This window comes from Malaclemys terrapin, chromosome 3 (genome assembly GCF_027887155.1).
Source record: "Malaclemys terrapin pileata isolate rMalTer1 chromosome 3, rMalTer1.hap1, whole genome shotgun sequence".
Taxonomy (NCBI): domain Eukaryota; kingdom Metazoa; phylum Chordata; order Testudines; family Emydidae; genus Malaclemys; species Malaclemys terrapin.
The window spans coordinates 103,957,087-103,984,115 of record NC_071507.1 but is presented as its reverse complement, the minus strand read 5'-3'; the positions used below and the strand labels follow the sequence as shown (position 1 = coordinate 103,984,115).

Sequence of the window (27,029 nt, the reverse complement as noted above, 5' to 3'; positions counted from 1 at the left end):
GTAAATGGACCTTTTTGTGCTTATTCCTTTGTAGGATTGAGCCATAAATGAGATTCCTTCCTCTCGGCTTTCCAGTGTACTCTGTCTCTTCTGTGTCTCTTTTGCTTGGTCTCTAGGCTCTTTGGAGGAGGTACTGTCTTGTACAGCACTGAGTATACTGCCAATGTTTACCAAATACTGCAATAAATAGGAATGGAAATTCTAATCCTCATTTACTCACATGACAAAACTAACACATAATTTAGCATCACAATTGGCAATCTTTAACCAAGCAATTTTCACAATTGTAATAGAAGCATGTCATACAGACCAAGCGATTGGGTTGGCTTCTTATAGCTTGATAGGTTGGGAACATCCTTTTCCTTTAGAAAACAGAACTTATGAGTCCTCTTTATCATGGAGAGAGGAACCAAAGACAAGGCAAGACAAAACAAAACAATCCCCCCACACAACCAAGATTACCATAAATAATGGCAGAAGGGTCTTGGTCCAAAATCATATTGGTGTCTCTATCCAGTTTTTCCACAGGTCCCTTTTTTCATGATTTCTGTTCTTCTTTTCTCTCTCTCTGTATTCTAATCCTGTTTTCTGTGTCTCAGGGTTCCATTTGCTGACCTGCTGAACACATGCTACTAGCAGGGCCTGACTAAGTTGGCTCTTCCACTTATTCATAGCCAGCCAACCATTCCCATTGGGAGGGTGGAATTCTGCTGTATTTCACAACAACAAACTGTTACTACCATGTTTCATTCAGCTCATGCTCACTCTCATCACACACAACAAAACACAGACAGGAAAGAGGATGGAATTTCAAAGGGAAAATCTAGCAACTAAACTCTTCCTTTGGCTCAGTGACTATTCATTGTCATTCATAATAGTCATCCCATTGCCAGGGCACACTCCTGCCATGTCGGAAACCCAGATTCATAGTCCTTCTCCACATCAGGCAGAGGGGGGAAGAGAAGGTCTCCCACATCCCAGGTGAGTGTGCTAACCACTGACCTGAAGGTTATACAGGATACCACTTCCACCACCATGTGAATAGCATCTAAGTCCCCCAATTTTTTTTGGCTGAAACCATTTGGCAAATTCATGAATAGGTTTGGGTCGACCAAAATTGCATTTTTCAGTGAAACGTATCTGAAAATTTTCACCCACTCTAGGCAGGATCTGATTATCGGTACATTATACGACACTCACAATAACTATGGTATCTGGATCAAAATGCACTGATAAGAGTTGTATGTTTGGGAATCTTGCATAGTTCCTGCCTTGCCCAATGCTTAGAGGTGTTGAATAGAAATTGGGGTGTGCACAGGAAGTTCTGTTTGCTATGGCACTGTTTGTATGTCATCTCTCTGTCAGCTCATGTTTTCTTTTTACTTATGTTAGAATGTCTCCCTTCTGAAATAAACAGGTGTTTCAGACTGGAATCCATGCCCCGGGATGGGGAAAACAGTCAGGGCAAAAGAAGTATTGGACTAAAATTGATTACTTGCTTAAAGTAATCTTGTTTTGAGATGCCATGTTTTGACTGGCACTTCAGCTCAGTTTGGATAAGAAGCCATACTGCTTTTCTGAGCCTACCATGATCCCTAATTTCCCCCCTCACTTCTTTTGGCCTCAACTTGCTGTCATTTGACAGGGGACCCTTTTGCAGAGTGGCATTTTGAGGTGGGGAAAGGGAATGCCTTGATGATTCTGTGAATCAATGCCATGGGGCATGAATTAGGGTAGTTTACAGGCCTGAACCAGCCCGTGAAAAGGAAAGACACAGGCTGCATTTATTCTCTTCAGACCAGATTGATCCATGCAGTGGCATACATTTGAATTGTTTGGTATTTTCAGGGCAATGCACCCACATCCCCCCTCATTTGTTCCTTTAGAAAATTCCATACTTATGGGGGCAGGAGAAAAACATGCAGTAAATGAAATCTGTTTTACATTAAATTGTGCATGCACTTAGGACTGCTCTGAATTAGAGAATACACTTTGAACTTTTATAGATGTAGCAGCTTAGAACATCTTACACTTCTATTACATAAAACTATAAGATCCTTTTGCTGGCCAAATTGATACCTGAAAATTCCCACAAATGTTAACCAAAGAATAGCTAGAATGGGTAGAATGGGATTGAAGTTTTTGGTTTTATATTTCAAAGGTCTGGAGTTAAATTCTTGATGGGGCTGTATTCTGTTACTGAATTTTCCAACACTTTTCCATTAGTGAAGTTCTAAATTAGTTCTTGCAACTTTCTAAAGCGTCCCTCAGCACTCATTGTCTGCGGCACTGTGCTGTAAAGGATGGCAAGTCCATCTACTCCCAACTTGTGGGAGATGGGGATATGGCTCTGTGGACCCAGCCAACTTTATCCCTTCTGAAGTGGGGAAAATCCATCCTCAAGGGCACTTTCTGCCATCCAGTTCTGAGACGCTGCTTAGTATTCTCTCTCTTATACCCCATATGATACACCTTCTTTTCCTCTTTCCTTTTGTGACGTTGTGCAGTCTATATGGTTTTATAAAAACATTATAATAAGTGAATATAATGTAACTGGAATATGCTTCATGCAAAAGGTCTCTTGTAAGGTATCATTACAAAGCTTATAATCTACTGAGTGTGGTCATCCTATTTGTATAAATGTACCACTTTTGTATCTGAAACTAGAAATATGAAATATAACTCTGAAGGCCTATTGTAATTATGCAAAGTGTGGGCCATTAATGGTGGTTTGGAATCTTGATGACTCCCATTAACCAGGACCATTGTCTGCAGATGACTGTGTTTTACCTGTGAGTCTTCCTGTATATGTGTGTGCTGGCAAGTGGGTAATGAAATCTTGCAGTGACATGTGATCATGTCACCTGAACTGGAATCCATCTTTATCCTGGTGCTTTTCCAGTGAGGGGGGATGGAAACCCAGAGGGACAAAGGGTTCCCGCCTTATGCAAAAGATATATAAAGGGGTGGAAGAGAACAAGGAGGTGGAGGAGCCATCATGAAGAATCCCCTAGCTATCACTTGAGCTGGAACAAGAGCTGTACCAGGGGAAAGAATTGTGCCCAGGCCTGGAAGGTGTCCAGTCTCAGAAAAAAACATACTGAAGCATCTCTGAGGGTGAGATTATCTGTATTCAGTTTGATTAGACGTAGATTTGCGCATTTTATTTTGCTTGGTGACTTACCTTGTTCTGTCTGTTATTACTTGGAACCACTTAAATCCTACTTTCTGTATTTAATAAAATCACTTTTTACTTAGTAATTAACTCAGAGTATGTATTAATACCTGGGGGAGCAAACAACTGGGCATATCTCTCTATCAGTGTTATAGAGGGCGAACAATTTATGAGTTTACCCTGTATAAGCTTTATACAGGGTAAAACGGATTTATTTGGGTTTAGACCCCATTGGGAGTTGGGCATCTGAGTGCTAAAGACAAGCACACTTCTGTGAGCTGTTTTCAGGTAAACCTGCAGCTTTGGGGCAAGTAATTCAGACCCTGGGTCTGTGTTGGAGCAGACAGGAGTGTCTGGCTCAGCAAGACAGGGTGCTGGAGTCCTGAGCTGGCAGGGAAAATAGGAGCAGGGGTAGTCTTGGCACATCAGTTGGCAGCTCCTAGGGGGGTTTCTGTGATCCAACCTGTCATACCTTTTATTCCCATTAAAATAAAAATGTACGGTGTCCTTATGGTTTCCTTAAAGCAACAACTTTAAACACGCTTTTGCCAGTTTTATCTATTCTTTCTTTAATCCTGCCTCTGACAGAAAATTGACCACATCACAAAAAACCACACAGTTTCATACAGTACAGTATGACAAGTAATATTTGTTCTAGAGAGGACGTAAGACAGTAGAAACAGGCTTTCAAGTTAGGGCTGAAGAACCCTGCAACAGTGTTTTGTGTGTGTGAATTTCCACGTTGCCTGCACAACTTCACACTGTGCTTGGCTTTAGCCAATGTTTTAAATCTTTTGCTTTAATGAGCACTACATTTGTCTACAAATTTTAAAAAGTACCTTTGTTTTGCTAACAGCTGGAATAAAACTGAAGACATGACAAATAGTTTGGCTAACTGCCTCGATTTACTTGTACCTGATTAGATGAAATAGCTATGGAATTTATTTCTTTAGTTATATTGTTTGCAAGTAGCTATTTTAAAGTGATTTTATTTTATATAGAAAACTTTGGATAATATTATTAACAACTGTTCAGGATGGTTTTCATAGATCTAATGTTGTATTTTCTTATGCCCTCTCAGTGTGTGATTAGTCAGTCTAGTGCATTTCACAAATCCAGCAGGTTTCTTCCACATGCCTTGCAATCTGCTGCTCACAGGTAGTGTAATCCAACATGATCCTTGTAGGCTTTTGTTTACTCTGCACATCCACTAATAAATCCTCAGCAAGCTCTTGTTTACAGTTCCAAGAAAGCTGGTGTGTGAAGATAGCACAGCCACACAATCCATGCTACCTCAAACCCTTTTAACAGGGTTATGGGGCAATCCATGTCAAGTCCTTTTGAAGGATGGTGGACTGCAAAGTGAAGCAATGAAAATGCAATAAATGGCCATTCAAGAAGTCAAAGTTTTAAGGAAACAAGGAAAAATCAATCAAATGTCAATCTAATGAGCCTAACAAGTCACACCATAGCTTCAAGCAGCCTAAGGGAAAAGATACTTCATATGATATATTTCTGGTAGATGGAAAGTGTTTTATATTTCTAGAATGGAGAATCTGTCTTATGTTTCCAATATCATGTTCTTTGTTGGGAATGGTTCCTGGGAGAAGATGCATGCGAATCAGAAGTCAGGGATGAATAATCTCCTTCATAACTCATGGTCTTTGTTTAACTAATAGCAACAATTATCATTTGTATTGATTGTAAACCCCAAAATATTGGGATGTTCAGTTCAAATAATTGTCCTAATTTTCAAGTACACATTAGGACCTTATCAGAATTTATTTGAACACTGGAATAATTTTACTGTCAGGTTTTGTCCAAAGTCTTTGATATTTCCTGGTTTCATCCAAGCTGCAAATACCATGATAAAAATCCTTTTTGGGGGGCCTCTGGTACTTGTGGATCTGTCCCCATCCAAAGCTAGGAAGTGCAGAGGTATATGGAACATTTAATACAGAGACTGAGTTTTGGGTGAAGGGGTCTTATTTCTTCCTGGATGGTTTTCCCTATCCTCACAGAAGTGAATATCCATTGAAAAATGAAATGGTAGGTTCTGTTTGGTATATATGTTATCTCTGTAGATATGCATGAAGGCAGAATTGTTTGGACTGAACTTGTGGTATATGGGGCTGCGTAACTATTATGATTCTGTTTTTCTGCAGTGCTGCTTCAAATTTCTGAGATGTCTGCATGTCTATTTACTACGAGGCCCTCTATTTTGGACAGCACATTCAGTTTAGTCTGTTAGTAAGACTTTCACAATGTGCGTTCTCAAGGAAATGTACATTTTTGTTTTGTTTTCCTTAAACTAAGAGGTGAGTCGTTCGGAATGAAACTGCATGTTCTCTCAGATGTGGGAGAAAAACATAAGAATTTAGGGCTGGAAACTAGGAATCTTCCCTTCTAATGTTGCTTTGTCACTGGCTTGCTTGGTGACCTCAGGCAAGTGCCTCAATTTTCCTGTATGGAAGACAGGGATAATACTTTACAAGCAGAAATGGATTGGCCTTTAAGGTCTCCCAGTAGAAAGATGGGACTATATCCTTACATAAAGTCTCTCAAACAAAAACAGTTCTATCAATTGTAGTGATTATTTAGGAAGTATAAGCAATTTTACAAATGATTGCCATACAAGTACCAAAAAGGCAATATTAATAAAGAATCATTGTTTTCTTAAAAAAAAAGAAAGTAAGAAATGGGCTGGCATCCAGAGGTCTGGTTCTTTTCTGTTTCAAGCCCATTTCAATTAAAAAGGGTGTTCTGACTATAAATAGTTAGTGCTTTACTTTTTCAAAGCACTGTCAAACAATCAACATTTTTAATTTACTGGTTATACAATAGTCCCCAGTATGATTTTTATATAATGCATGCGGAAACAAATAGATACAGACATGGGCCTGAAGCAAAACCCCAAATGACCAAAAATTAATGGTCAAAACCTGAACCCAAACTTTCAAATTTTGAGGTGTTTGAGTTACTTCATTACTGATGTTCAGACTGCAAACTCTGATATGAACCTGAGTTCAGATCTGAGGTTTTAGTCTGGGCCATCTCTAAAATTATCCATCTTTTTAATATAGACTCAATCCGCCATTTTTTATTCATGCCCAAACTCCCAATGACTTCACATGAAATCTCAGATGTAAGAGGTCACTGAGAGTTGAGGCAGCACTAGGAATGTAGTAATGGCCCTTTATCAGTGCATTTGTTTTAAAATGAATTTTCTGGAGGTAATGTTACAAAACCATAGTAACATAGGACTGGAAGGGACTTCCGTCGTAAAATACTATTAACAATTTTCAAGATCCCACTTGAAACTAGTTGGGTTTCTTGCCCGTACTACTTCTATTGGGAGGCTGTTCCAGAACTGTACTTCTCTGATGGTTAGATACCTTCCTCCAATTTCCAGACTAAATTCATTTATGGCCAGTTTATACCCATTTGTTCTTGTGCCAATATTGCCCTTTAGCTGCAACAGCTCTTCTCCTCCCTGGTGTTTACCCCTTTGATGTATTTACAGACAGCAATCATATGCCTATAAATACATCAAACTCCCCCTGCTCCCCAATAAAACATTAGGCTGCAGAGCTGATAAGTACTTTGCCAATATAATTCGACTGATGCAGATTCCATTATTCATTTTGTTTTTCTTAAGCAGTAAAAGTAACTTGCAGGCTTTGCAACTTTTATGGTAAGATGGGAAACCCTTCTTCTAAGCTCTTTATCAAGTGGATGAGTGCATGTAGTCTACCTCTAAAACATTCCAGAGTTGTAACCATCATGTGTGTAGGAGGAAACGCCTGGCACTTTGTATGAAAAAAAGCGTTTCTTAGGAATTATGTCATCATTATTATAACATACATTTCTTAAAAAGAAGAACAGGAGTACTTGTGGCACCTTAGAGACTAACTAATTTATTAGAGCATAAGCTTTCGTGGACTACAGCCCACTTCTTCGGATGCATCCGAAGAAGTGGGCTGTAGTCCACGAAAGCTTATGCTCTAATAAATTAGTTAGTCTCTAAGGTGCCACAAGTACTCCTGTTCTTCTTTTTGCGGATACAGACTAACACGGCTGTTACTCTGAAACTATACATTTCTTAATTTCACTAGTTAGTCAGCAGGTTTCAAAAGCTGAGCTGTATACTGACCCTTAGTATTTGTGTTTTAAGGGAAAATTGAAACCTACTTTACTATACATTAGCCTAGGTCGATCCAAGACATTAATTTATATCAAGTTTGGTTAAATGTGTGAGTTTTAGTCATATGTGACTAAATATTTTGGATGCATAATTTTCAAGCTATCGGCTATTTGCAAACTGTTCATGTTGACTACTTGCTATTCAGGTTTGTGTGACTAATCAGATGGTACAGTTTCTGCTCTGTAATTGGATTACTGAAGCTTTTAAGCAGTAGAATTAATAGTGTAGAATGCATGTCTGATATGAATTTCAGGATTTGTGGACTTTTTTACGAATACCCAGTGGTCATCTGAATATTCATGAATGATGCAGAGTATAACTACATGGACAATGAATTGAAATCAAACCAGGTATTAGATAAAACACTTGTGAACCTTTTTTCATTATTCAGCCATTGCTACAATAATATACCCTCAGTACAGTATCTTGGTTATAACTGTGCATGCCAAAAAACCCCAGTGAGATTTAGAGACCATTCACCACGCAAAAATGTGTTTGTGCACGTTTTCTTTTGCCTTTTTTGGTGGCATATTGTATCTGGAATATGGATACTAAACTCTTAAACACTGACATGCAACAACTATTTCAATGCAGCTCTGGAAACTGTGTCATATGGAACAAGTAATTAGTAAGTGGTATGAACAAAGAGAAATCACTCCTAGTTAAGTAGAATATTGTAAATAATGGATTTTATTCAAACAAGCAAGGATCTGAATTACTATAAAGTAAATATCAATTATTCATACAGTTTAATATTTTATTGCATCCCTCACAACATTTACATTAGAATGGCAGTAAGCTGTACTCCAGAGATTCAGACTAAGCAAATAAGTCTCCTCCCTCTCCCCCTCACCCTCCCAGCCTTTCCCAGGCTTACAAGCTCACTGTCTGTCCATCACCACATAAGCTCAGGATGAATTGAGCTAAAAATTGCATCACTTGCTGAGGCCCCAGGTAGTGCCAAGCTCCTTCATAATGCAGGCAGTCAAAGGACTACCCAAAACTATAATGTCATGTTTAGAATGAGATCCTTGGTATAATAACCTCCTCTGGAATGTGTGCATATGTTGGAAGAACAGCATGCATTCAGCCACACGAGCACACGAGCACCTGTATTTGCTTCTTCTGAAGCATCAGACTTAAAGACTAATATCTATGCAAAAGTTTTATCACATTTAGTGCTAGCAAAAGTCACCAGACTGATAGTCCCAGATAATGAAATCTCCTATTCATTTTAGGATAAATTCACCCCTCTGACTAGGTCCAGTTGAAGACCTGGCTTGTGTGGTGCATAGACTTTGTACTGCCTCTGTGCACAAGTGTGAATTGCATCCATACGGAACAGGGAAAGCATAGACAACAGCCATGTAAGTTTTCTAATGCTACTGTGTCCATTGTGCCTCTTTCCTGGCTTGGCAGGATTACCTCTAGAGTTATAAGGGTGATTCGGTCTTCATGGCCATTCTGTTCATTCCTAGCCGTTGCCTTTCCACTAAGATTGTCAACAAGGGTACAAATTCCTGAGAATTGTGACAGTCATAGTTTTCTGATGTGCAAACTTGTTGTGATAAGTGTGTGTGTGGGGGGGGGGTAGTTCCCTTTTATGAACACCCAGACAGTTAGCTATAAAATCCCTCTTGGTAGCTGTTCTCTACTTGCTTTACTTGTAAAGGCTTAAAAAGTCTCCCAGGTAAAGAAAAAACAGTGGGCACCTGACCAAAAGAGCCAATGGGAAGTCTAGAACCTTTTAAAATTGAAAAGAAACTTTCCCTTTGTTTGGTTGTTCTCTCTGGGCTGCAGGGACATGGAGCAGCAATGCTTATGTGCTGGAAGACAGCCTGGAGGTGTTCCAGGTGTTCTGCCCATGAATCCGAGAATATAGCCACATCGTCAAGGTAGGCAACTGCAAATTCCCCAAATCCAGCCAGAAGGTTATTTACCAGTCTCTGGAAGGTGGCGGGTGCATTTTGCAGTCCGAAAGTGAGCACATTAAATTCATACAGCCCTATATGGGTGATGAAGGCTGACCTTTCCTTGGCTGGGTCATCTAGCGGTACTTGCCAATACCCCTTAGTTAAGTCTAAGGTGGAGATGAACTGGGCACGTCCCAGTTTCTCCAATAGCTGATCTGTGCGTGGCATTGGATACTTTTCTGGGCAAGTTACAGCATTTAGCTTATAGTAGTCCACACAAAAGCAGATTTCCCCGTCTGGTTGGGAACCAGAACCACTGGAGAGGCCCATGCACTCTCAGAGGGGCGGATTACACCCATCTGTAACATGTCCTTGATCTCCCTTTCTATCGCGGTTTTGGCTTGAGGAGCCATCCAGTAGGGTTGGGCTTTAATTGGGCGAGCATCACCTGTGTCAATGGAGTGGTATGCCCGTTCTGTCTGTCCTGGGGTGGCTGAGAACATTGGTGCGAAGCTGGTGCACAGCTCCTGGATTAGCTGTCACTGCTTACGCCCACGGGTTATGGAAAGGCTTACCTCTTCTACGCCACTGTTGCTTTTTCCTTCATAGTATGTTCCTTCAGGCCACTCAGCGTCGTCTCTCTCCTGGGCTGTAAATGGGAGAACCTTGATTTCTTGGGAATAAAAGGGCTTTAGAGAATTAACAGGTATACTTTAGGTTTTAGGGTAGGGTCTGGGAATGCTATGAGGTAATTAACAGCTCCCAGGCACTCTCGGACCATAAATAGTCCCTCCCATGATACTTCCATCTTATTGGCCTGGAGTGCTTTCAGGACCATGACTTGGTCACCTACTCTGAAGGAACGCTCTCTGGCATGTTTGTCATACCAGGCCTTTTGCTCTTGCTGAGCATCCTGTAGGTTTTCTCGAGCAAGGCCCAGAGAGTCTGAGTGTGTTTTGCAGGTTGGTTACAAAGTCCAAAAATGTTAGTTCCTGGAAAAGAAGTAACCCCCTCCCATTGCTGCTTCACCAACTGTAATGGCCCCTTAACTTCATGGCCATAAACAAGTTCAAAGGGTGAAAACCCCAAACTGGGATGTGGTAGAGCCCTTTAGGCAAAGAACAACTGCTGCAACACTAGGTCCCAATCATTGGAGTGCTCATTCACGAATTTACGTATCATGGCCCCCAAATTCCCATTAAACTTCTCCACTAGGCCATTTGTTTGATGGTGGCAAGGGGTGGCAACCAAGTGGTTCACCCCATGAGCTTCCCAAAGACATTTCATGGTCCCTGCCAGGATGTTAGTTCCCAAATCCGTAAGGATGTCGGAGGGCCAATCTACCCTGGCAAAAATGTCTGTCAATGCCTGTCTCAGGCTTTTAGCCCTAGTGTTGCTTAGAGCTACTGCTTCTGGTCACTGGGTGGCAAAATCCATGAAGGTCAGTATATATAGCTCTGGGTGTCTTCTTAGGGAAAGGACCAAGAATATTCACAGCTACAAGCTGAAATGGAGCCTCAATGATGGGGAGTGGCTGGAGAGGGGCCTTGACCTGGTCTTGGGGATTTCCCACCCTTTGGCACACCTCACAAGACCGTACATAGGTAGAAACATTCTTGCCCATTCCCTCCCAGTGGAATGACTTCCCCAAACAGTCTTTGGTCCTATTCACCCCAGCATGGCCACTAGGGTGATCATGGGATAAGCTCAAGAGCTTTTCTCTATACTTAGTTGGAACTACCAACTGTCTCTGAGGATGCCAGTCCTCCTTGTGCCCACCAGAAAGGGTTTCCTTGTATAAGAGTCCTACTTCTATAACAAACTTGGATCTATTAGAAGATCTGAGAGGCGGTGGGTTGCTCTTTGCTCTGTGCTTCCTGCTCTGCCTGGAACTGCTCCCTTGATGCTGGAGACATTAGTTCCTCATTGGGTTGTGAACTTGGGCTCAGTCCCACTGGAAGTGATGCAGGTGATGGGGGTGTTTCTGTTGACTGAACCGCTCTCCGCTGGTGCACTAGGTGGAATTTCAGGCTCCGGTTGAGCCTCTTGCACTGGTTTAGCTGCTGCTGCAGGTGCAGACTCTGTGGTGCTCTTTGGTGCTGGCTCCCCTGACTCTGGTGGGGTTGCAAGGACGGGCTCTGGTGCTGACTGCTCTGCCAGTTTTGATTCTTGGGCTGTCCCACACCTGCAACACTATGCGGTCCCACCAGTCTGTGCTTGTTTCCCTGGCCCAGAATTGGAGTTCCACAGCATGAACCTGCCCCATTAACACCATGATTTGCACATTGCTGGGGCCCGTACTTTGTGAGAGGTCTATGTCCATGTCTATTTCCTCATCACTCTCGTCGCCGCGCTGCTGTCGCCTCCTTGCCTGGTTTTGCCTTGGCAGGTTCTGGTCCTGCATATACTCCAGGATAATGCGCGTGAGGTTTAAAGTGCTCATAATTGCCGTGGTGATCTGAGCGGGCTTCATGATCCCAGTGCTATGGCGTCTAGGCTGAAAAAAGGCGCGAAACGATTGTCTGCCGTTGCTTTCACGGCAGGGAGGGAGGGAGGGTGGGGCCTGACGACATGTACCCAGAATCACCCGCAACACTGTTTTTGCCCCATCAGGCATTGGGATCTCAACCCAGAATTCCAATGGGCAGCAGAGACTGCGGGATCTGTGGGATAGCTACCACAGTGCAACGCTCTGGAAGTTGACGCTAGCCTTGGAACTGTGGACGCAGTCCGCCGACTTAATGCACTTAGAATATTTTGTGTGGGGACACACACAATTGACCTTATAAAAACGATCTCTAAACAACCGACTTCTATAAATTCGACCTAATTTCGTAGTGTAGACATACCCTTAATTTATTTACATATTTGCGGGGTTTTAAATAAATAATTCAAGGTATGATCTGATGAATTTTCATACCTGGTTCAAGCCTTAGACAGCATTCCTGCTTATGGCATTGCTGCTTCGTGTCGCTGCAACCCAGAGAGAACAACCGAACAAAGGGAAAGTTTCTTGCCCAATTTTAAAAAGTTCTAGCCTTCCTATTGGCTCTTTTGGTCAGGTGTCCACTCTTTTTTCTTTACCTGGGGGACTTTTTTACCCTTTACAGGTAAAGCAAGTAGAGAACAGATACCAAGAGGTATTTTACAGCTAACTGGCTGGGTGTTCATAAAAGGGAGCTACCCCCCTCCCCACACACACACTTCATTTATCACACTTGTCCACTAAGGAATGACCTGCAGAGAGGCCACCAAACAGACAGTCATTGTCACTCTCAGCTATTTGCAATTAGTGCCTGGGCATTGATTTACATAATCTTTAATTAGGCTCTTCTTCAGTTTCTGGGGAAATTGGTAAATTTTGGGGGTTTCTCACTTTAGTGCTAGCTTGTTCACTAATACAATATTAATTTACTCAAGTTCTCATCTGTCTTTGAAAACATGCAACATGTTGCAAAACAAAAAAATAACTTTGAGTGATGCAGAATGATTTATAGAGAAGCAGCTATTATGATGAAAATCTGGGCCATACATCCCAAGGACCAGGGAGTACACATGACTGTCCACCTTCCAGAATGAAGTCAGGAGATGGAGCTGTCTCCAAAAAGGGTAGCACACATTTCTGCACAAATTGCTAGATGCCTTACGATTTGGTTTCTGTGACTGAGGGTCAGATTTGCAAAAGTATTTAAATGACTAAAGATGCAGATAGGTGCTCAATGGAATTTTCAAAAGCACCTGTCTGCATCTTGAGCGGGGGTCGGCAACGTTAAGCACGCAGCTCACCAGGGTAAGCACCCTAGTGGGCCAGGTCAGTTTATTTACCTGCTGACACGGCAGGTTCTGCTGATCGCGACCCCCACTCACCGCAGTTCGCTGTCCCAGTCCAATGGGGGCATCGGGAAGCAGCGCGGGCTGAGGGATGTGCTGGCCGTGGCTTCCCGCGACCCCCATTGGCCCGGGACTGCAAACCGCGGCCAGTGTGGTCCGCGATCGGCCAAACCTGCCGCGTCAGCAGGTAAATAAACTGGCCCGGCCCGCTAGGGTGCTTTACCCTGGCGAGCCGCATGCCGAACGTTGCTGACCTTCACTCTCATTCTGAAGAAAAGTAGATTAGAGGGTTGATGCTCTAATTATTGGCATATACCAGAGAACAGAAAGGTTTTTTTATTTATAATTTGTTCACTAATGACAGCCTTCCCTGGCTGGTGAATCAATGTATTGGACACCAGCTTGGTAACAGGAGATTGTGGATGTCTTCCCAGTTAAATCACTGATTAACCTGCTCAAGGTTGCACAATTAATTAGGCCCTACAGATAGGCACAACAGTAAGTGTGAAGATTATCTAGCTATAATATAATACAATACAAAACGGTCTCCATAATATTCATGAGAAAGGTAAAAGTCTAAATTGAGGAACCAGCTATTTGACTTAGTTGACTAGACAATAACCCTGCAATTGACTATGTAGAAATATCACCTTTAACATTTGTAATGCTGGTGTACGAGATGTCCCAGCGTGTACTGGGATTAGTTTTTGCATTGCTGTGTTTGAGTGGGATATTGTGATGGGGTTTCTACCCAACAGAACAAGGCCTGATTAGGAAAAAAGGGCCAATTAACCTTGTGACAGGCTGCACCTCAAGGAGAGTCATGACTGATAAGGCCTAATGGCTGATGAAGCTCAGCTGGGGAGGACCTGGGTTAAGCATAAAGAGAGGAAGTTGGTGGTAAGAGGGGGCTGAGAGGAGGAGTTCTGCAATCACTGTCTGGAGAGGAGAGGAGCTGATAAGAGACAAAGAGGAGGCCCAGAGGGGAGTAAAACCTGGGATCCTGTCTGGGAATACAGACTGTGGCAAAAATCTGCGAGGGGGTAAAGAAGTCATGAGGCACAGAGGACGCTCCAGGGGTAACCCAGAGATGGCCCAGAAGATGGGGAGAAAAAGCAAGAAGGAGCCCAGGGAAACAGCAACAGGGTCTGAGATTGTGTAGACCATGGTTGCTAGACATAGGGTCCCTGGACTGGGGCCTAGAATAGTGGGTGTGAAAGTGTCACAGACTGGATAGTGGACCAGAGGACTGTCTTAAATAGTTGTCCAGAGGGACTTTGATACTCCAGAACATGAGGACTATAATTACCTGGCTGGAAGGCCAAGTTATGGAGAGGGAGCAACCTGAGTCATGAAGAGGGAATATTCTGAGTCCAGAGAAAGAGATCATGGGACGAGCAACTGAAGGAGGAGGCGTCAGACCATTCGAGAGCTAATCCCCAGATGAGTCACTACAAGGTATCCTACTGGTGAGTTGTAAACCCCATGGCAGACATGTTGTTTTTGTTGTTGTGGAGGTTTGCTGCAGAATACTGGGATGTCCTTGTAAGTGCCAGCATGCCATTGGAACACTGGGGCTTGAGCTGGCCAAAAAATTGTGGCAAGTCTGCAGGGAAAAAATGCATTGAGCTTTTACACTGAGATTTTGAATTTTCAAAAATCTTGATGAGCATTCAAAATGGATGCCGAAGGTACATCGAGGTTCATTTTGCCCCATCCACTTATTGGATTAGGCAATAATGAAATGGTTAATAAAGAGTTATTTTCTGGAATCTGTTTTCTTTTCCTAGAAGATATCAGGATGACTAATATCTACTGTGGCAATTTAAATGAGTCAGACAGTTATGAGTGAGATTGTATCTGCCTCACTGGGGAAAAAACCCCGAACAATTATTTTAAATACTTTTTATAAATTGCCTCAAAAGTTAAAATCAATCCAAAATTAAGGAGTCTCACCTCAGATGAGGTGTGTTGGCAGGTATGTTACACTCCGCTCAAATGACTGAGTATTATTGGCTTCATGAAGAAATGTTCTGCAGGCATAACATTACATTATGGCTAATAAAGGGGAATAAAAGCGTCAGGGAATCTGATTGTGATAGGGAAGGAAGAGAAAGGAAAGAAAGATACCCTAGTTCAAAATGGGACATGGCAGGAAGATGTATGAACTGAGGAAGGAGCATGTGAAAAGGAAAATTAGTTTGTTTTTTTCAAGATGAGTGGCCATGGTTTTTCCCTTTCATCTTACTCGCTGGCTTCCTTACGATAGAACTTCCAAAGCATCTGGCAACTGGGAGACAGATCAACTAGATATGTTATATTCTTTAGGTTGGAGGGAAAGGACTGACCATTCTAATCCTGTGGAAGGAATGGCTTGAAAGTAGAACTGCAGTATTTCCAAAATGCCTAACAGGAAAAGAACAGGAGTACTTGTGGCACCTTAGAGACTAACAAATTTATTAGAGCATAAGCTTTCGTGGGCTACTGCCCACTTCTTTCATCTTCGGATGAAGAAGTGGGCAGTAACCCACGGATGAAGAAGTGGGCAGTAGCCCACAAAAGCTTATGCTCTAATAAATTTGTTAGTCTCTAAGGTGCCACAAGTATTCCTGTTATTTTTGTGGATACAGACTAACACGGCTGCTACTCTGAAACCTAACAGGAAAAGGTACTCTCAGTTCTATTGAAAAGGTGTCATACTGGCTTTTGATTGGTAATGGATCTCCTTTAGATGTTAATGGTACTCATGGTGGTGGTGGGGGAGAGGGAAGTGGAGGATGACCAAGGGCGGTTCTGTTTAGGAAGCAACTACTCCATGGCTGGATCATGTTTAAAAGGCAGTGTTATCTAGTGAAAGCAAAGAGCTGACAATCTGGACCCAATTCAGCAAGGTATGTAAGAAGTGTACTTAATGTTAGTTACCTGCTTACGTAACTTACAGAATTGGTGTTTCTCTTCCTAGTGCTGCTTTTGGATGAGAGATGCAGGGCAAGGTACATAACCTTTCTGTGTCTGAGTTTACTCATATCTAAAACAGGAGTAATATTTACTTGCTTTACAAGGTTGACTGATTAGTATTTGTATGGCACTTGGAATTCTTATGTGAAAGCTGTTTCTTAAACATGAAGTATTAAGACGAATAAGATCTATTTTGCATACAACCGGGCTCTTGTGCAAGATCCTATTCATTTTGGCAATATATGCTCAGAGACAAGAGTGCCAGTTCAGTATTCCTGGAATAATAAAAATAAATTATGTGATTTCTTAAGATTATTTGTTTTATTTTACGGGACCTCACAACAAGGTCACGTAACCTGTTGGTTTCCCCCCATACCCTCAGATGTGGCATAGGGCAAATATTGGTCTTCAACTCATTTTTTTTTTTAAAAAGTTGATTGTAAAATGAACTGTCTAATCTTAAGAAGCTTTCACAGCATTTTTGATAACTGTTAAAAATTGAACTTCTGACCAAATGCTTGAAATATCCCAAAAGGGACTCAGCCAAGAGAACATTCATAACTACTTTATGAGCTATAACTTTGCTTAACTTAATTTAGTTCTCTGCCAATGCCATGTAATATTCAATATCTAAAGAATATTTGTCCTTGGTATTGAGGTCTTAACTTTGAAGCTTTTTTTTTTTAATCTGGAATCTGAACATGTGAGAACAGGAAGAGGCCAAGTGGCATGCTGAGGAAGTGGAATAAACTAGTGTCAGTCTGTATTTTGTTCTAATGGTATCTGGAAAAAGAGTTGATGAATAAGTCAGGAAACAGCTAAGTGCTGAAACGAATTGCGGCATTGGGTATGGTGCTGAAACTGCTGCTAGTATTGCAAGTGCTGCCCTAACTTCTGCTGATCTCATGAGGAGGGTTGCCAGGACTGCTATCCAGCGCATCTGTCAATTTTGGTGCTATGGTTTACTGTAGATCTATTAGGTAGCTCTTTGAGGTCTTCAAAGCTTTATTGATAACTATGGCACCTAGTTTTAGAGAGGGATGGATGCAAGAGATAGAAACAATAATGTTTGTATTGTCTCTAAACATTTCTAAATATTTTTTTTCTGTAAAGCCCCTGGCATATACACAGCCCAGTAGAGTATGTTGAAGTAAACAAATTTAATCAACACTCATTTGGGATGATCCATGTAACTCACTCAACACATGCAGATAAAACCTTTGTCTCCCATTACAACATAATGTAATGCCTATAGCTATCCATTAAACCCCTGTCTACCTCTTAAGGAAGATCCTGAATAAGTAAAATAAGCCTTGCAATGTACGCTGAAAATCAACCCACTTTAGCTCTCAAACCTGAATTTCAGAGTAATGGACCACAACCAAAATCAAAGACTGTCAGATGGAGAATCAAAGCATGGAGAGAGAAGTTCTCTAAGATACTAGGGCCCAAACTAAAAAAAGTTATAGATCATCCAGCCCAAAATTAATAGGAAGTTGGGGCTGAGCTCAGGTCACTGGTGTAATATGCTTCATGTGTGCATTATCACTAAGTAGGGAGATATGTTCTACCACAGTTGAAATGTCCAGTCCTCTTCAAAGGTAGCCCCCACATAAGGTATAATGCATGGATGCAGACTGGAGATGACAAAGTCGTACATAATTGTGGTAAGCGCCAACTCTTTTAGGAAACGTGCCAATCTTCTTGGCCAGGCTACTGCTAATCAGGAAATGCAGAAGAAGCTGAGAACTCCTAATTTGGGAATTTTAGTCATCCTTTGACAGATGTTATCTCTGCCATCTCCCCCTGTTGTTTTCCTTCAGCCAAATAACATCAGCCCCCTTTTTAAGATTTGTTGAGATTTGGCCAGCTTGCTGTCTTCCAATCTTGCATCTTAGGTAGACCCTGGAAGAATCAAATGACTGTTCCTTCTGGGATCCACAAAACTTCACAACCTCTATTGCCCTTGATCATGTGCTCACTCAAATGTTAGCTTCCTCTGTCTTGCTGAGGAGTTTCAGAAGTGATTATCTCCAACATAATCACCTCCACATCCAACTGTCATTACTTTAAAAAAAAAAAAAAGGATTTAACTGGGGAAGCACTGAAAATAGAGACAACATGAAATAAAAGCTGGTTAAACAGAAGTATACAAACGAAACAAGGGCACCCTGGAAATTTATTACACTAACAACCCTGCCCTCCTCATCCTGCCATTCATATCTATAAACTACGATTAATTCTGGGAAACCTTATGAGAACAGCTCCTCTGGTTTGTTTTTGTGACAGTGGAACACTAACAAATAATCCTATGTCCTTAACAACAGTCAGTCTGGGCAAAATGAAATGCCTTCTCTTTCCCTACATCTTACCGCTGGACTTTGCTCAAGGTTGAGGGGTGAAAGTGGCAATGATGCTGCTAGCTGACATGTATGATAATGCTATTTGCTGTCACTTACAACCAGCCATACTGCAGGATTAGCAGTAAAGGTTGTACAAGTGCCAGGAACATAATGGGCCTGATTCTGTACTTTTTTACACTGCTTTTATGCCCGTGTTAATCCATTGACTTCTATATGCCCCTCAATTAGGGATGCTTAAAGATCCCTAACATACCTAAATGCAGAGAAGACATAATTGTAAGAGCCAGTCTTTGTGATGTTCAGTGATCATTCAGAGCCAGGGAGCCTGACCGAGGTCTGCTTCATTCCATGTCTGGTTAGCATTGTTTAACATGAGCCTCTGCATAACATGAGAACTGGTTCTGGTTGGTGCCAGAGACTCTTAAAGGAACATTTCCCCATAGTCCTAGGCCTATGTCTCTCTTTCTCTTCCCCCCCCCCCACACTAATTCTTGTCATAAACTGCCACTTGGCTGATAAACTCGTGCCCCTTCTGTTTTCTTTAAGGCCTTTATTAACAATGATGAACCAAATGGAAACAGCTCAGCTCGACTCTCAGAATCCAGTTTGGATTTGCAAAGCTGACAGAAAAATCATAATTAAACTGAACACACTTGACATGGAAATTGGAAGATGACAATTAGGAAATGCTCCAATGACATTTGTCATTTTCAGGCAGCAGAACCGCACTTTAATAATGGGATTATGCTATAAAAGACTGGGATTTCTGGTCACATTAGGGCAATATAATTGATTGCAGATGGAGAGGTCTAATATATTTGCCTTGGCAGTAGCAGCTTTTAGATTTGGGGGCACAGTGTTTGGGACTGTGTAGTTATTCAAATTTATAAGCACATTTTTATTAGCATGTAAATCTGAATGCCAAAGGAATAAACCATGCCGTCTTTAACCTAACAAAACTATGTTTGCAAGAAGACTTGAAAGCAATTTTTAAAAACATTTCCCTTTAGTGTGTGCACTTCTCTTATTTTCTTAAACTATTTTTCTCTTCCCTTTATTTCTGCAGGCTTCTGTCTGTGCTCTGGAATGGCATAGTTTAAATTTGTAGGTCTCAACTGGAGGTTTTGCAGCTCCTTACATGCAACCAAATTTTGGACAATTTATAAAATCCCACATACATTTAGACTGGGGGGTCACTAGGAGTTTGGAAGTTAAGGGGGCAAAATTGACTTCAACCTAAAGGACCATCTTCAGTAGTGTCCACCTTAGGAACATGTTGTGCATTTTGGAAGTAACCATTTAGGTGTCAGTCAAAGACTCCTCCAACACAGGTTGTTTTGTTCAATAGTACAGAACTTTAGTGGTTAGAATACAAGTTTGGGTCCCTCTCTTCTTTTATTTCCAGCAGCTATGGCAAGGGCAGTAGAGATCAGTAACTCCCCAGGTCATCTTCAACACCCAAGTGGGAAGGGAAGAGGTGGTGGGGGTGGTAGTATGGAATAATATAGCATCATGCATTGTTGCCAATATTCAAAAAATATTTTCAAGGGAAAATTCTCCAAATAAGCCAGGTATTGACTGTACCTGCATAGTTCAACTGAGAAGAATTATTTGTAAATGATACTGTAATGTGTCTTACTATTGTGATAGATCTGCAAAGCAGGGGGTTTCCCATCAGCCCCTCCCAACTGTTCATCCCCTTCCTCTTGGCTAAGTAAGGACTAATTTCCCATCAGCCCTCTCCCCATTGCACCTCCTTTCTCCTCGGCAGGTAAAGGGAAAGATCCTGAACCAGGAATTGGTTGGGCTCTGCTTGGGAATAGGGGAGTCTCATGGCAGCAGGGTGCTGGAGAGAAGCCCCAAGTTCTGTGGCCAGAGTTGCATGTGGAATAAGCTGTGTGACTGCTGGACATCACACCTGGGTGCAGGTCTGTGGGACACTTAGGGGGGAGCAGCAGTGCTGTGCAGGGAACCAGTGCAGTGGGGCCTCAGTGAGAGACACTAACTGAGCCTGGCCTGGAAACTTGCAAGCACCTATCTTACTCCTGGGGGAATTCTGTGCCACTGTACATGTGCAGAATTCATGTCTCCCACAGATTTCTTTGCTTCCCTGCAGAAAAAGGACTTTCTGACAGGGAAGTAAAGGGAAGCTGCAGGAACAGTCATGCACCACTCCCTATAAGCATAGGGATATCATTTCAGGCACCTGGAGCAGCCAGTGGAGAGGTAAATCACCATGGGGCTGGGGACACCCCAGCCACTGGCTCCTACCCTGAACTGGGATCAGCTGCTAGTTCCAGCTGGGCTGGAGGCAAAGAGGATGGGACTTCCTCTTCCCCTACAAGGAATGGCTGGGGCTTTGTCAGACCCACCCCCAAAAGCCTCCCCAAGCTGCAGGAAGGTAAGCATCCTCCCCTGCTTCCTCCCCACATTGCTTCTCAGCTGTGGTCGGAGGGGGTCACTGTACAGGGAGCTGCTCCCCAATCCACCCAACCCCTGTGCATCTGGACCTCTATACCCATACCCAAACTCCATTTCACTGAACCTCAACTCCTGCATCTGGAACCCCCCCTGCATCCAGACCCCTTGCCTCTGGACCCCCACCCATGCACCCAGACCACCTGAGCTCCCTGCACTCAAACCCCCACTCTGATTCCCCACCCTCTGCACCACCCAGAGCCCGCACATCCAGACTCACTCACCACTTACCTCCAGCTAGCTACACCAAGACCCCCACTCCCCCAGTACCCAGACCCCCCTGCTGAGATGCTCACACTCAGAATCCTCTGTTGAGCCCCTACCACTTTCACCTGGAAGTCCCTGTAGAGTCCCATTGCCCCTGCACCTGGAACCCCCCCCCCAGTGCCTCTGTGCATCCAGATCCCCCCACACCTAGACCCCACACTGAGCTGCCTGTACTCAGCTTGTCCCACACAGAATCCTCTCACCCTACACCTGGATACTGCCACATAGAGCATCTCCACATGTGGATCCTGCCTGGTTGAGCCTACCTGCCCCACACCTGGTGCGCCTGTGGCAGGGGAGCAGGGACCCGGCATGTTTCTGGGGTAGGCCCAGGCCTTGTGCTGTGTCAGGGTTGGGTGCAGCCTCCCCATTGAGTCTGTTTCTGTGGGTGGGGGCTTCAGGGTGATATCCCACCTTTGTGCAGCCAGTGGCCTGTGCTCCCCCCTGCCATACAGGAGCCTCTGCTTTATTGACAAATAAAACTTGCAGAATTTTAAAATATTGTGCACAGATTTTTAAAAAATGTTTTGGCGCAGAATGCCCTCAGGAGTAATACTACTTGCTGGAATAGAGCCTGGCCTGGAGAGGCACCCCAGGCACTAGTCCTGAAGAGCCCTGACTCTCGACTGGACTGCCCTACAGACCCAAACAAGAACCGTTATTGCTCATTTTGAGATATAATCATTTAAGCTTCTGTGTCTAGAATATCTGCAACCTTTCCTTTTCCTGCCAGCCCTAGTAGACTCCCTTTCCTTTAGCCATGTGGTTACTGGGACCCACCAGAGCTACCACCTACAGTGCTTGCCTCTGAGATGTAGTACACTGGGCACACTACAGGTACCCTTAGGGGTACAGAGTAACCCCAGTAACTACACTATTCAGGACTTCAACTTTCATAGGATGTCTTCTAGTATTATTTAATTCATGAGTCCCCAGTTAACGGCATGTATATCAGGACTGGTAATACGGTACAGGAAACCTCCGCATCGTGGTGGTGGTGGTCTCCTATCTAGTTGTGCTTATTTATGGGCCACTCCAAAGGTCACTCTTTAACTCCTTTGCAGGCTACGGCATTCAGAACTTAGGAAGTGGCAGGGACCTGCTAGAATCAAGGTCTTAGACAATTCTACCAGTTTACTAAACTGAAAAGGATGACTGATCTACTGAATTTAATGAGAAAACAAACTACTTTCTTTATTCTCCAGTCACCTTTTATCATCAGGCAGGCAACAAATAAGTTGGAGCCTGGGGGTGTCCACTGCCTTGCATCTTACATAGTCATTTATACCATTGTGAAGAGGCAGGAAATGACCTGTGTATTTACATTCTCTTCTCTGCTGCTGTAAAAGGCTACACAAGGACAGAAGCAGACCTCGGATGATCACTGAGTGAATGAAAGCAAAAAATATTTGCACTTTTAACATCTGGATTGGCTTCAGCAGAGTTGAAGGGAGTCCAAAATGTTTCCAATCTTGGTGTGCTGAGTAAAAGGGACATGGAAGTCATCTTGTAAGTGTATGCACTAAGGGAAAAGCATTATTTGCATCCATATGCCTTTATTTCTTCAATACAATGCTCTATAATATAATAGGAGAGTCTAGGAATGCTGCCATTCCTAGCCTTCCCTCTTCTGGTTTAGCCAGATTTAGTATAGAGAATAAATAGAATGAAAAGAATCTGAGAAAGTTATTAAAGTAAATAATTGGAGGGATCTGTCATGAATTATCCACGGATATAAGCTGTAAATAAATTGCTCTATATAAACTACCTCAGACAGCTGCACCAGCTATATACCAATAGATTTGCCCCTGGGTTCCCAACCTGACATGAATTATATGGTGCTTCATGACTCCAGTAGTGCATCAGGTCTTATGTTGTGCGTCATTATGTGATGTTATATAAGCATTTGTTGTGCTGCAACACTACGATGAGAGATTACATAAGCAATGTAGCTGCACAGAACAAAGGGGTTCTGAGCAGATGTCTCATCTGCAGGAAACGTGGCCAAATCAAACAATGAGCTATGGAATGTTTACTGTGGACTCCATCAACATTCAAATGATTTTCAGATTGTTCTGCACGTACCGTACTTTAAGCAAACCAATATTGGGTCAGATCTCTCTGCTCCCAACCAGAATTCTAAATCCACAAGGCTTAGGCCCCCTTTCAAAATCACAGGCTGTAAGGAAGGAGCTGTGCCTAGTTTGCTGCTCACTTACATGTGTCTGATTGGGGGAAGGGGGAATCAATAGCTTTCTTTAATGGAGGTTCCCTTGGGAGCAGCACAATGCAGGATCCTGATAGCTTACTAGACTGCATGTGCTAGCAACACTAGCACCTACTGCTTGACCCTAGCAGCTCCATCAGCCTGCTGTTACCTCACTTTTCTCCCCTTCTTGTGTGACTTTGCCTGTGGGTAAAATTTTGGTGAAACTGATACACTTGACAATGAAGTATTTAATCATTTTAAATGTGATCCTTTGCCATGTCTCATCAGCAACAGTAAGAGCCAGGTTCAATGCTGCGTACGGTTTCCTTTTTAAAACAAACAATGTTCGGCTTGAGCTCCCACCTAAAACTTTACCCTCTTCCAGGTTTTAGAAACTTCAATTTTAAATCATCTGGTCACATTTCAAGGTTCTTCCCCAATGACTAGTGCTTGGGAGTCCCTAGGAATATGAAACTACGAACACCTTTTATTTGGGGGGAAAAACAAGATAAACATTGATTTGCCTAAAACAAAGCATTTAGCAATATCCATACAGTATATGGGTATGGCTGACCCCACAGTCCCAGTTATTAACTGCATGATTTGTTGATTCCTTCTCTTGACTTCAGCATAGATCCTGTATCCCCAGTTAACTCAGTCACAGATACCCAGTTGTTTGTCAAAATAATGATTGCATGGGTGGCTATGTATATACAATCTGGAAAAATAGTAGTACTCTATGGCTTAAACTTAAATATAGTATCTATTTCATTGTTTGCTTTTGAGGTTTTGAGGAGGCTGTTTTATTTTATTTCTCCAACTAGTGTAAGTCCAATAATTATAGTCTGTTTTTGTTTGAATCTATATACTGGAAAAAAATAGGGTGAAGATAAAAGTGTGAATGGCAGGAGGAAAATGGTAGTAAAAATAAACACTATTTACTTTTTCTTTTTTTGTTTTTACAAAGTAATTATTTGGGAAACTGAAAAGGAAAAATTAATTTGTATTTCCACATCTACAGTATCATAATACCTTTCCAAAAACCCTGGTGCACCAGTGCTTTCTCTCTAGTGTGTGTGTATTAACTTATTTACACACTCATGAACTTTTAACAGCATTAATTCAGGCCAAGTTGTGTGTGGGGGTTGAGGCTTAGGGAATGTATTAACTGTTCTAGTTGCCTGAAGCATAACTGACAACACTGTATGGTTTTCTCACTGGTAACAAGGTCAGTGGGCTGCATGACCAAATTAAATATACTTTGTGGGAATTGCAGCAGTTTACATTGCATTGAACTGCGAGCAGAGTGGGTTTTGCCCAGAATGTGTAGGGCCAGAATTCACTTTTCATCCTCAAGTGCTGTGAGCCATCTCCTCCCCGTCTCCGTCATTGAAAATGAAAAACAGTGGATACTCAGGTCACTTACTATGCCTTTCCCTTTTTTTTTAATATTATGTAACAAATTGGCTAGCTCGGACATCAAGCTCCAGAGCTTGGCTCCTAATAGAATTGCCTATTAAAATATGTACTTTGCTATAACAATCAACTAGAATGGCATCAGAATTGATCATGCTAGTGTACTGTATGTATGCCATAGCATGATGGGGCTCCCTGCCCATTTACTGGGCTGAAAGAAACTTAATTAAATAATGCATGAAAATATCCATGCTTGGGGCCTGATTCTGAGAGAGGCTGAGCACCTGTAACTTTCAATGAGGGCAGGTCTTAAAGCAGACATCAGGAACATAGGAAACACCTTCCTGAAGGATGTTTGCAGAACAACACTAAGCAGTGATCAGCGTTTAAAAACTTGCCAGTTTTGCCTTGGGAAAATAATTACTTTAGTAAAGGCCTGATCCAAAACCCAATAAAATCAATACACAGACTACAATTCAAGCTCTGGTTGCAGTGTTTCTTAAACTATCCTATTCTCTACAGGGAATATCTACTAATACTGTGATGAAATCAGTTATCTAAGGCAGGTGGCAAATTTTTGGGGGTGACCATGAATGTGTGGTTCTGTTTCTAAATAGTATAATTAATAAAGTGTACTACATCTCTTTGGAAATTTCTCTGAAGAAAAAAAAGTCAGTCTGTCAACTTTTTGAATGGATAAATATAAGTCTACATCAAGCAGACTTCTTCAACATTTTAGAAACCATTCCATGTAAACTGGGACTTTCCAATATGTTTTAAGAGAGACTTTGCACACCTTAAAATGAAAGGCAGCAAATACCTATGCTTACCCTCTCTATCTCTTTCTTGCATGGACTCATACTGTTAGCTTAACAGATGCTATCCCTCTTCTAATTCCCTCTTGTGCACTTGAGCAGATATACACTTTCTACAAGCACCAGTTTGCATGCCCTCCTCCCAGGGCCCTCTGAGTTCAAAGTTGCAGTCCCTGACCATAAGAACTTCCACCAACACTAGGTGGGTGCCATCAGTCACTTCTAAATCACATCAAAGGTCATCATCCATCAGCATTGCCTGCACCTATTATCTCATTTCTTCCTCAAGGGTTGCTACTTTGCCCCTTATTAAGGCTACGTCTGCACTACCCGCCTGAATCGGCGGGTAGAAATCGATCTCTCAGGGATCGAATTATCGCGTCTCATCGGGACGCGACAATCGATCCCCGAATTGACGCTTGTACTCCACCAGCGCAGGTAGGAGTAAGCGCCGTCAACAGGGGAGCCGCGGAGGTCGATTTGCCGCCATCCTCACAGCGGGGTAAGTCGGCTTGGATAAGTCGGCTATTCGCGTAGCTGAATTTGCGTATCTTAAATCGACGACCCCCCCCCCCCAGTGAAGACGTAGCCTAAGAAAGTTGTGAAGCTTAATTTATGTTTATAAAATGCTTTGAGATTCCTGGATGTAAAGTGTTGCTTCTAAAAAGACACCATGTCCTGCCTTATCACACTGATCAACATCCCCCACCTTTATTTTTGTACATTAAGCAACTATAACAGCTGAATAGGCAGATGCCTTGCAATAATCATTTATAACAATTTTTATTTAATTTAAATTTATGTAAACTTTTTAATTCTTAACTGCTCAAATTTACAAGGATTTATAAACCATATTGCAAATACTTTACTTCACCATGCTTCATGCTGACAGGTACAATAGTCACATCTTAGCTCTGGTTACAGAAGAGTGCATTTTGAAACCCATTTAATAATAGGTAACACTGTGTGAGCTCCACAGAGCCCAGACCCTGCTGAGCAAGCTGTCAAATGTTTGCCATAGCACTTAAAGTCATAATATAGTCAAGTGAAAAGGAAATATAGGTAGGTCCATAAAATTAAATGGAAACTTGATGAATCACTGTTTAAAAAATAAACCATTTATGTGGATGCTTGGGGCCTGACTTTTAAATTAAGCTTGTACAAAAATGAATTTACACCTGCAAGCATAATTTTGCACCTTTTCCCATGCAAATTCAATACTTGTGGGTACATATGATCAGTTAGATATGTAACTTGGCCACTTCCTACATCTCAAGGATAAGACCTATTGGCAGGGCAGTGTGAGGGAAGCTAGCAAGGCTGCTGCCTGTTCTGTATCAGTCCTTTAAACAGAGAACTTCAATCTTGGAGGCCTGTCAGTTTGGCACCTTTTCACAAGC

The 27,029-nt window shown here is 42.3% G+C and overlaps 1 long non-coding RNA gene across 1 annotated transcript in view; it reads left to right on the top strand.

The window, feature by feature from the left end:
- LOC128833536 (uncharacterized) overlaps nt 1-27,029 on the top strand; it is a 218,230-nt gene that overhangs the window by 138,306 nt on the left and 52,895 nt on the right. The gene's annotated exons all lie outside the window — the stretch shown is intronic.